We start from the raw sequence: 10,705 nt of genomic DNA on the forward strand, positions 1-10,705 counted from the left end.
TGTATATCCTAGAGTGTACTGGCTACCGTGATCCTCCTCTGAAGACTGGTACTTCGAAGGAGTGTCTCTCTGTTGGGACCCAGCTTCCTGGCTACTCCGAGTATCTGTCTTTTGGCTATCCGAATCTCTTAAGGTTGAGATTTGCCTCGTCTGCATAAATTTTGGTTTTGGCCTAGTGGAAGGTCCGTGGTGGAAGGTCCGACTACAGGTCTTATTGCTCTTTTAGACCTGTGAGGATCAGATCTATCTGTGCTTCTATTCGTGGTAGATCATCAATCATCCCCAGTGCGTGATAGGCAATCCACATCAACATTGGTCCCACGTTCATGTAGGCCTTGCTTCTTTGGCTCCCCTTTAGATTAGCTTCGACAATGTTGTCCAATATGATAATTGTCAAAGTCACAACTGACCACTCTTCTCTCTGCCAAGCCCATTGCCATTACTACCTCCATGTGCAACAATGGTTCTATATATCTGGGTGGCTTCTGCACTTTGAAGTGTTGTGATATAAGGCGCAACGGCAATTCAGTTTTTGAGTATATCAAATCTTGATATGTCAGCTTGTGGCCTCGTTGCTTCAGGAAGGCTTTATCATTATCTATTGCCTTTGTCTTTTGCAATAGATTGTGAGTCCCTTGCTACACGTGGAGGGCTTCATTAGTTATCTCTACTGTGATCTTTACCTTAACTACTGCCTCATCCTTGTCGGTCAGATTTGCTTCCGCATTGTATTGAATTGAACTTATGAGCTCATGAAGTCCGTTCCCCAAGGAGGTAATCGTAGGAAGCTGTCTAATTCTAGGCACCTGCCCCCTGCTTTCACTTCTAGTTTTTGGTGCAATGTCCACATTTCTTGTGGGAAGATAGTGGCCTTTACTATTTCTCCGTCTGTGGCTTGAAACCTTTCAATGAAGATGTTATTCGGTATTGCTTCGAGTAGCTGTTCTATGATATGAGCTTTCTCATTTGAGGAGATATTTGTTATCTCATAAGATGCAGCATTCCACTCCTTTTGTGCTTTTCTTTGAGGCATCTTGTGGTCAATTTTAGCAATGAAACCAGACTTCAGCCATTGATCAGAACTATCGAAACGTTGCAAACTTGACCATAAAATGAAAAATGAGCGTAACTTTGTCAAAACTACCCCAAATTTCATCAATGCATCTAGGATTACTATAGGAACAAGCATAATGTGAGAGATGAATTTTGCCAAAAAGGAACATGGATTGCGATCCATGTTGGGAAGAATTTTGAAATTCCAACCAGGGGAAGTTGCTCCTGGGCATATAGAGATGCTACTGTGCAATTTTCTCTGGATTTAGGGTTTGAGGTACATAGATCGCGATCCATGTTGGGAAATATTTTGGAAATTTGATGATACCATCTCGTAGGGTTTATCTAGATGATGCCTTGGTCCAAAAAAAATGGATTTAAATCAATGGTTTGACACTTGGGTTAAATTTTGGGACTCCTTTGTAGACTTAGAGATTTTGGCATTTTGAAGTGGATTTTGGAATTCAAATGGCTTAAAACTTCATGGCTTGGCTTTCTTGAACATACTGGATCAGATGGCATGGTTTTTTCTTTGATTGGGCAAAAAGATACATGGATCGCGATCCATGTCGGGAGGAATTTTGACACAGTTTCCCTACAGATATGTTCCTATAGGTTTTCCTAGTACACTCGTGAAATATTTTTAAATTTGGACGTGTTTTTCCTTAGTTTGCCCCATTTTCTAGTTTATGGCCATGTTTTTTCCGTTTTGACTGTTTCTTGCCACCATTTTTGGGCACATGTTTTGCCTGATATCTATCATTTCTTGATTCTCGATGATTTGGGTCTATAGTTCACAACTTTTCCTAGCTCCCTATCAAATCCCACTAGAATTTGAATCCTTTTGAGAAGAAAAATTGATTCCGACAATTTTCACCATTTTGCAAGTAATGCTTTGCTTGGTTTTGATCCTACAACCATCCTTAAGTTACATTTCCTTGTTGATAGGCTCCAAGGAGAGTGTGAAGTCTCCCACTTGGCTTAAGCAGCAATTTAGAAACTTGTCAAGAACTCTGCTTTTAGCCCTTCTTCATAAGTTTTGTTGGAATCCAACCATTTGACCTCTCCCTGAGTTTTTTGTGGGATCCTACCTTTTTCCCCCTTGAAAATGACCAAAGGACCATTTGCAGAGTGAAGATAGAAAACTAGGAGGATTTGATGATCTTAAGAGCAATTTTTGTGATTATTTTTGCAATACGAGTAATATTTTTGCATTCCCCAGCTAGTGAGCCACTCCTGTCTTGATTTTGGCAAAAAGGAACATGGATTGCGATCCATGTTGGAATGAATTTTAGAAATCCAGCTATAGGAGTTTGTTCCTGGCTAGCTGTGGTGGGTGCTCCTATACCAATTTCTCTAATTTTAGGGTTTGAGGAACATGGATCACGATCCATGTGTTCGACCACTTTTTGTTGTTGTTTTTGTCCTACTTGATTCTGCCAAGTATTTGGGGTCTACTGGTGAAAGATTTTTGGTTTTTGATGAGTTTTGGAATTCCCCATTGGCCCTGTTAGTTTGCCGATTTTGTGACTTTGTACTGCTCTGATCTATTGTTTTGGCGATGTTGATGCAGTATGGGGCATACACACATGTTCTTGCAAGGTGAATGATCATACCTGTCAAATTTGGTGTAGTAAGATCTACCGAGGTGGTCGCAGAGGGCAGAAAAAAATCCAGAAACTCTATGCTTTTGTGGCTCTCTCTCTCTCTCTCTCTCTCTCTCTCTCTCTCTCTCTCTCTCTCTCTCTCTCTCTCTCTCTCTCTCTCTCTATGTGTGTGAATGCAAATGAGCTTATGTTGCCCTATTTGACTGTATGTTCCTACTATACCCGGAATGCCCCATTTATATTTACCTCCATTGATCATATCTTGTTGTTCATATCACCTGCGGTTCAAACCGTTCATCATTCTGACGCTTGATTGAAAAATGGCGTTTGATCTGCAGTTTTGATCTTCTAGAAGTTGGCTCAAAATCCATCTTGTGTCGAATCTTTCCATATTTTCCATGTTTGAAGTCCTTGATTTGAAGTTTTGGCGTTTTCTTTCAAAAGTCAATTCCGACTTTCCTTGCTTGACTTATCATTTTTTGTTGATTATCTATCGTTTTTTCTTTTTTGTAAAAGAAAATTATTTACAATTATTATTAGTTGGCCAAAAATTATCCAAAATTAGTGTAACCTCCCTTACATACATATTCTTATCCTGGTATTAGATGGTGACGATATGGCTCATGATTATACCAGCTAAGAGTTTATAAGGCTATGAAAAACTTGTTTTTAAAGAAAAATAAAGAAAAGGAAAAGAAAAGAAATAATATGATAATAATATAATATATACAAATGATAATCCTGCTGCATTTTCCCCCCTTCCTAGAGTGACTCGTCCCAGACAAACATGTGTTAGAGTGCATGGGAACAAAGCATGGTATGAACAGTAGTAGTAATTGTAGAAGACGCGCCTTGCGTTTGACCGTGACCTGCAAAAGTTGTGATGTTGTTAGTTGTTTGGCTTGAGGTCTTTGTTTTGGTTTCCACTGAAATTGTTTGCTTGTGGATTTCCTAGAAGAGTCCTCGTGTGAGCGAGTTTGTTTTGATTTCCATACCCACTTGACATTATTTGGTTTTTGAGGGCGGTGCTCCATTGGCCTAGGTTGTCCGACAAAAATTGTAGGCAGTTTAGCGAGGGTGGATTTCTGTGGAGGCAATGTAGGCAGACTTGTATTGTTTTGTCGTTTTGGTATCCAAAATTTCTTAGGATTGGTTTGCATGATGGATTTTTATACCTATATTTTCTTGACCACGGTTGTGGAATATCGTTGAACTGGTGCATGTGGTGATGTGAGAGGTTCCCATACATGGTCTGTTTGTACAAAGGGCGTGGCAAAAGATTGGTCCTCTCGTTTGAGCAGTAAGGTATTGTCTTGTCAGTTTGGCATGGTTCGATAAGTGCACATCCACAGCACTCCCAGAATAACTGCTTCATTAAGATATTGATCGTCGACCACATGAAACTAATGCGGAAAAATTGTTCCATCAATTGTGATTGGTAAATTTATGTGGTTGAGACTGTCCTTTGTTTGCTACTTTGAACCTCATCGTGTTTGGCATTAGAGGTTCCCGCGTGATTTTTCTAAAAGTGGAATAGTTAACAACATTAGCTCTGGCCCCAGTGTCCAGTAATGCTCGCTCGGTGGTGCCATTGACAAGTTGTAAATTAATGCGTAGATCCATTCCTCCTAACCATGTAGTTGTTGTTTGTATGGACTTATCAAAGCAGTATTGATAGCATCGTTTTGTTGTGCTTTTCTCTAAAAGTTTACTTGCACCTTGCGCTTCAATATTATGATTTTGGCTTCCTGCTGTGCCTTCCTGAATGTCATGTGCTTGACTTCTGCGCTGAGCTGTTGCATGTATTGTTGCAAGTTCTTCTAGTGTCAGCGGAAGAAGATATTTCTTTAATCTGCAGCCACTCATCCAATTAGGCATCTCCTCACCTGCTAATGTTGCAAGCTTGATGGTGCCACTTTGTGATATATCATGTATTTCAAAAGGCCCCATCCCTTGCTTTTTGAATTTTCTGGAGTCTTGTTTGGGGGTATACATTAAAACATAATCCCCTTTTTGGAACTCCTTGCCAATCATGTGTTGATCATGGAAAGCCTTCATTTGTTTTTTGTGAGCATATATCCTAGCTATCGCTCTAAGTCGGGTTTCATCTAATTATTCGAGGGTGTCTAGTCTATCCAATAGCTCACGGCCCATCCATCCTAATTGTGTTGCCACTCTTAGGGTTTTGATTAGGAATTACATTGGTAGGATCGCATTAATCCCGAATACTAGGTTAAAGGGAGTCGTGCCAATGGAAGTTTTAAAAGCTACTCTGTAAGCCCATAAGGTTTTGTGTAGCTTCTAATTCCAATCATTTCTTGAGTCACTGACTATTTTGGTGAGTACAGTGCATAAGATTTTGTTGGTACTCTCTGCTTTTCCATTAGCTTGCGGATGATAAGGTGCTGACTTGCGATGGACCACCATGAATTCGTCAAGGAGGCTTTTTAATGAAGTCGTTTAAAAAGTGTGTTCCCCTATCGCTCACTGTTTTGATAGGTAGTCCATATCTCGTAAAGATGTGTTCAAAAAGGAATTGAGTTGTAGTTCTTGCATCGTTTTTTTGGGTCGCTTTTGCTTCCGCCCATTCTGTCATGTAGTTTATTGCCACTAGGATGTATTATGCATGCGTCCCATATCCTGGAGGTATGATGGGACGATTGAAGTCAATGTCCCATTTGGCAAAAGCACATACCCCCATCATTGGCCTTAGTGGCATTTCATCTCTTTGTAGGGGTGGTTTTGTCCATTGACATTCATCACATTGTTTGACATAGGTCTCTGCATCCATAAACAAGGTTGGCCACCATATGCCTGAGTGTAGCACAAGCTTTTCCATTTTATCAAATGTCCCCCTAGCTGTCCTGAGTGTGCTTCATCTAAGATAACGTAATATGCCCTTTTTGTAGCACACAACCGTACTTGTTTTTCCTTTCCCTGCCTATACAGTTGGTTGGAAATGAGCAGATAGTTTTTGGCCTCTTCTTCTATAGTTTTCATTCTTGCCTTGCCCCATTCCTCTGGGAAGGTCTTGTTTTTTAAGTACTCAACTATGTGAGTACTCCATTTGGGTGTTTGTACTACTCGAAATAGGGTGGCATGCTCCACTGGAGGTTGTTTTGTACAGCTATTGCATGATTTTACATATGTATGGACAGTGTGTTCCATGTTTGGCCAGTAGACTCCCAGTCTCTTTAGCCGTTGGCCTATCTGCGTTTCTCCATTGTGAAATCCCGTATCTTGTATATGAGCCTATTTGAGGTAGTAGGTGGATTCTTTGGGTTGTACACATAGTCTCAATATCCCATCTTTATCGTGTGTGTACAATCGTCTTGCTAAAAGCTGGAGATTTGTTTTTTGATGTATAATTGATGGTTGTATTTCTATCTATAATGACCCGATTGTGAGTAGAGGAATGACCTCTTCACTCCATCTTGGTACCATTTCGATGTTAAACAGATACGAATCAGGAAGATCATCATCGACACCCTCGGGTGCTTCTCCATGAAACAGTCTCGTGAAAGATGATCTGCTCGTGTGTGTAGTCTCCTTTTTTACGACTATCGTGAAGTCAAACTCAAGCAATAGTATAAACCAACGAACAATTCTTCCAGTGTTGCAAGGTTTGTTTACTAGAGATAGCAATGCTTGGTGATCCACGCTGAAAACAAACCTGTTTGCAAGAAGATAGTGTCTGAATTTTTTGACAGCATATATCATTCCCAGACCTTCTCTTTTCATAGTGGTATAATTTTTCTCTGCGTTGTTTAGCTGCCGACTAGAGTAGCAAATGGGAAAATCCATTTTCTTCTTTCCTGGCTAGGCTAATATGCATCCGATGGCATAGGTTGATGCATCAATATGAACATGAAAGATTTTACTCCAGTTAGGGGCTTGCAAAATCGGAGCAAAAATTAATTGCTGCTTCAATTTTTGGAAAGCCTGCTCATATTCATCCGTCCATTTGAACTTAGCAATGAGGGCGTACAACGGCTTAGCTATTACAACATACATATATATGAAACACCTGTAGTACCCAGGATGCCCCATAAATGCTTGCACTTCCTTCATCTTCGTTGGTCTCAGTAGTGCAACAATTATTTGTACCTTCACTTGATCAGTTGAAATTTTTGTTTTTGGACACAATGTGGCCCAAAATTTTACCTTGTCTTACCATGAAGACACATTTTTCTGGGTTTAAGAAAATATGATACGTTCTGCATTTTTTAAGACTTTTCCTAGATGAGTTATGTGGTCACTTCTTCGATGAGAGTGAACATAAAGATCATCCATGTAAATCTCCAGAAATTGTCTGAGATATTCCTTGAATTGCGTTGTCCGGAGATATGTGTTCGAAACGTGAGCCGGGCAAGCGCCGGGCCTCTGGCTGTGGGAGGTGCGAGAGACTAGATGCCAAACACAAAGCAGAAGACTCTGAAAACACCTTAAATGCTTAAAATTTGACAACCGGAATGTTTAAGCTGCTAAGGATTAGCCGAAGTGGAATTCGATTACAAATGTTTGCCGTTAACGGCACTGATAGTGTTAGGAGAGTTTAATGCTCTCAAATTAGATCACGACTTTAAATTTCTCACTTATGCCTGCCATTAGAGCCATTTGAAGCTGATCAAGACGTAGATATCTGGTGAAATTCCTTGCTTGAAGTCCTTGTTTTGCCCAAATACAATAGAGAGAGATTTATCCTCTCTCCTTTGTACCTTACTACTCCTTTGTGTACTTCTAGATCACAATTCCTGCCACCATTAGTAGCACTACTAGGGCAAATCTTCAGCTTATGGAGCTTAATCTTCACAAATCGACCAACAGTATTGATACATCGCTTTTGCCTGCAATGAGAACATAATATCCCGCTTTTGTCGTGGCTTGAGAGCGATAGAGAGAGACGAGAGCAAGAGAGAGCGGGAGAAGGCCCTCTCCTTTTGCTTCTTACTATCCTTTGTAACCCTTGCCCTGCCTTGCTTCTTCGTATCCTCTTCTTGTTTTGCTAGCCGGGAACGAGAGATTTTCCTTGCCTTGGCTTCAGAGAGAGAGAGAGAGAGAGAGCCGAAAACCTTCTTCCTCTCCTCAATCTCTACTCCTTGCTTTCTTCCTAGATATTCGAGAGAGAGAGAGAGCGGGAAAGAGCCCTCGCTTTGCTTCTCCAACACGAGAGCGAGAGAGAGCGGGAGAAGCCCTTCCTTAGCTAACTTCTTCCTCCATCCTCTCTCCCTTGCTTGCAATCCCCTCCTCCCTCATCTACTTTTTCCTCTTCTTCACTCGTTGAAGCCACCCTAAAATAGCCCCCTATATTTTTTGCCCCCACCACGCAGTCACGGCGCTGTGACTGACGTGGCGCGGGAAATTGGGCTTAGTGACGTGGCAGTAGTGGATCCTGACCAGCACGGAAATTGCTCGAAATAATGCGGAAAAGGGACGCCTTGGCGATCTGAGCAACTTCATCTTCTTGCCCGTGCGCAGCCGAGGACTCCCCAGCCCTGTGCGACCTCCTCTCTCCTGCTTGCGCCCTCTGCGCGCTGCCACGCTCGCCATGCTTCCCTTTTTCTTTCTTGCTTTTACACACGAGAAGTCCTTAATTTATCTTTTGGGCGGCAAAGGTTGTGGCCCTTGGGCGGCCATTTGAATTGTGAGTATGGGCGGCCATAGCCTTTGTAAGGGCATCACATTTAGCATACATGTTGGTCAAAGCACTACCAAGCACGACATCTCTTTCGAGCAGTCCTTGACTGACAATATCATCATGAATTCTGTCAGACTCTTCAAGATGCAAGTATAAGTGATTGAATTTGGTGAAAGTCCTTCCCTCTCATTTGGTTAAAACAGTTTGCGGCTTCTAAGCCTCATCCCTTTCTGGCATAATCTGCAATTAATGAGCTCTAACAACTGGAATTTTTGGACTTTGAAGGCTCATCAAACTTAATGCACTTCCGTGAGCACCACACAGATCCCTCCCGGCTAATAACTGTCGTCGATTTGAAATTGCCATAACTTGCCCGTCCGGATTCAGTTTGCCATGCCGTCACTTCCTATGGACTTCATACGCTGCATTGAACACACACATCACCTGACAAGGCTCCAAAACCCCCAATTGGCACACTGACCGAGCGGACCGGACTGGCATGGAACCGGCCCCCGGTGAATCTTTAACGGCTCATAACTTGGCAATCGTAACTCCGATCCCTGATCTAAAAAGACCGACGCGCTCCACAAAGTGAGCACTTCAGGCCCATGCATTCATTTCATTTCTGTCATCTCAGGTGCAGTTGCCCAATCCGGTACGGATCTGCAATCGACTTAAACTTCAAGCTTCCATAACTTCTTCACCGTAGCTCCAATCGACGAGCCGTAAAGACAGGTCGGTAGAGCACTTCAAGCAGTGCAGTTCTAGATCATAATCTCTCATCTGTACTCACTTCAAGCATAATCATTTTTGGCATCATTAAGGCATCTGTTGGCCCTTTTAAGCCTCATCTGGCATACATTAATCATTAAGCTTGGTCTGCTAACAAGCCATGATCATTGACCACTTAATGTTTAGGATTCAAATAATCTCAGCTTGCATTTCTTTGCTCTTTTTCTCTACATGGCAGCGGAGCTGCACGATAGCGTGACTCATTAGTCTTTGAAATGTAGCAGGAGCATTGGGGGTCAGGCCGAAAGGCATTACCCTGTAGGCAAATATATCCCACTCTATTGCAAAAGCTATCGTATGTTGATCTTCTGCTTTCATTGTCAACTGATTGTAGCCTAAGAACCCATCCAGATAACTATAGGCCTCTTTCTCTGCTATCCTCTCAATAACATGATCCGTTATTGGTGGCAGTGGATAGTTATCCTTGATGGAGGCTGCATTTACCTGTTTGAGGTTTACACAGACACGCAGTTTGCCATTCTTTTTGGGTACTACCACAATAGGAGACACCCAATATGTGTGTTCAATCTCGTAGATAAACTCAGCATCCTTCAGTTTTTCTATCTCTTCCTTAATTTTCTTCGCAAAAGTCTCGTTGTATGTGTAAGGATGTTATCTGCGTGGTCTGGCATCACTCTTAAGGGGTATCATGTGCTGACAGATCTCAAGATTGATGCCCTTTAGATCTCTGTATGACCATGCGAAGACATCTTTGTATTGTTTGAGCGTATCGACTAGAAGTCGCTCTTCTTCGTCAGTAAGGTCCGTGGCGATGTATGCAGGTTTAGGCTCCTTGCCTCGTTTTGCGAAGTTGATGCATTTGCCTTTTTCAGGCCCATCATATGAAGTTCCTGGTTCTTTGGAATCTCGTTTGGGTTTCTACACCACAATTTTCCTATCTTGAATAGCATACTTCTTATAGTGGGAAGGTGCATCAAATTTATCATCGTTCGATTCCTCGTCAGTTTCCATTTTTGTTGTCCAAACTTCCTTCAAGGCTCATTTAAATTCATTGTATTTGATTTTGCACTCCATTTTGGACAACTTCATCGATTTCTCGGAATTGCTCTCTTTTTTTGGTTTTTGTGTGTTCTCCTTTTTCGATTTTGTTTTGGTTGAGTCAGGTTTCATGCATCTCTTTGATATCCCGTCTTTGAGGCAGTCCATTGCTTCTACTAACCGTAAGTACTGCATTTTGTTGGTTAATAGAGGTATTGAGTCTTTGTTGTGCTTGTTTTGGTTGTTTTTACGTTTATCTCAATATCTACGTTAATAGAGGTACTCAGTCTTTGTTGTGCTTGTTTTGGTTATTTCTACGTCTTTGTTGTGCTTGTTTTTGGTTGTTTCTACGTTTATCTCGATATCTGCGTTGTCTTCGAGGATTTTGGTTTGGAAAATCATAGTAGATCACCCGCCGATCCTTCCGTTTGATGTTCTGACTTGAGCTACTAGACAACTCATCGTCTCGATTGTCCTCTAACAGCTTATCAGTCGAGTCCCGAAAATCATCTTCACTTACTGAGATTTCATCCACTATGCATTGGCACTCGGCAATCCCCTCCTTGTCAGGGACTTCCCACTCTAACTTCGGATTTAGGCTAACACCCAACATCTA

The sequence above is a fragment of the Adiantum capillus-veneris genome, chromosome 4 (assembly GCF_014529385.1).
Source record: "Adiantum capillus-veneris isolate H3 chromosome 4, ASM1452938v2, whole genome shotgun sequence".
Lineage (NCBI taxonomy): Eukaryota > Viridiplantae > Streptophyta > Polypodiopsida > Polypodiales > Pteridaceae > Adiantum > Adiantum capillus-veneris.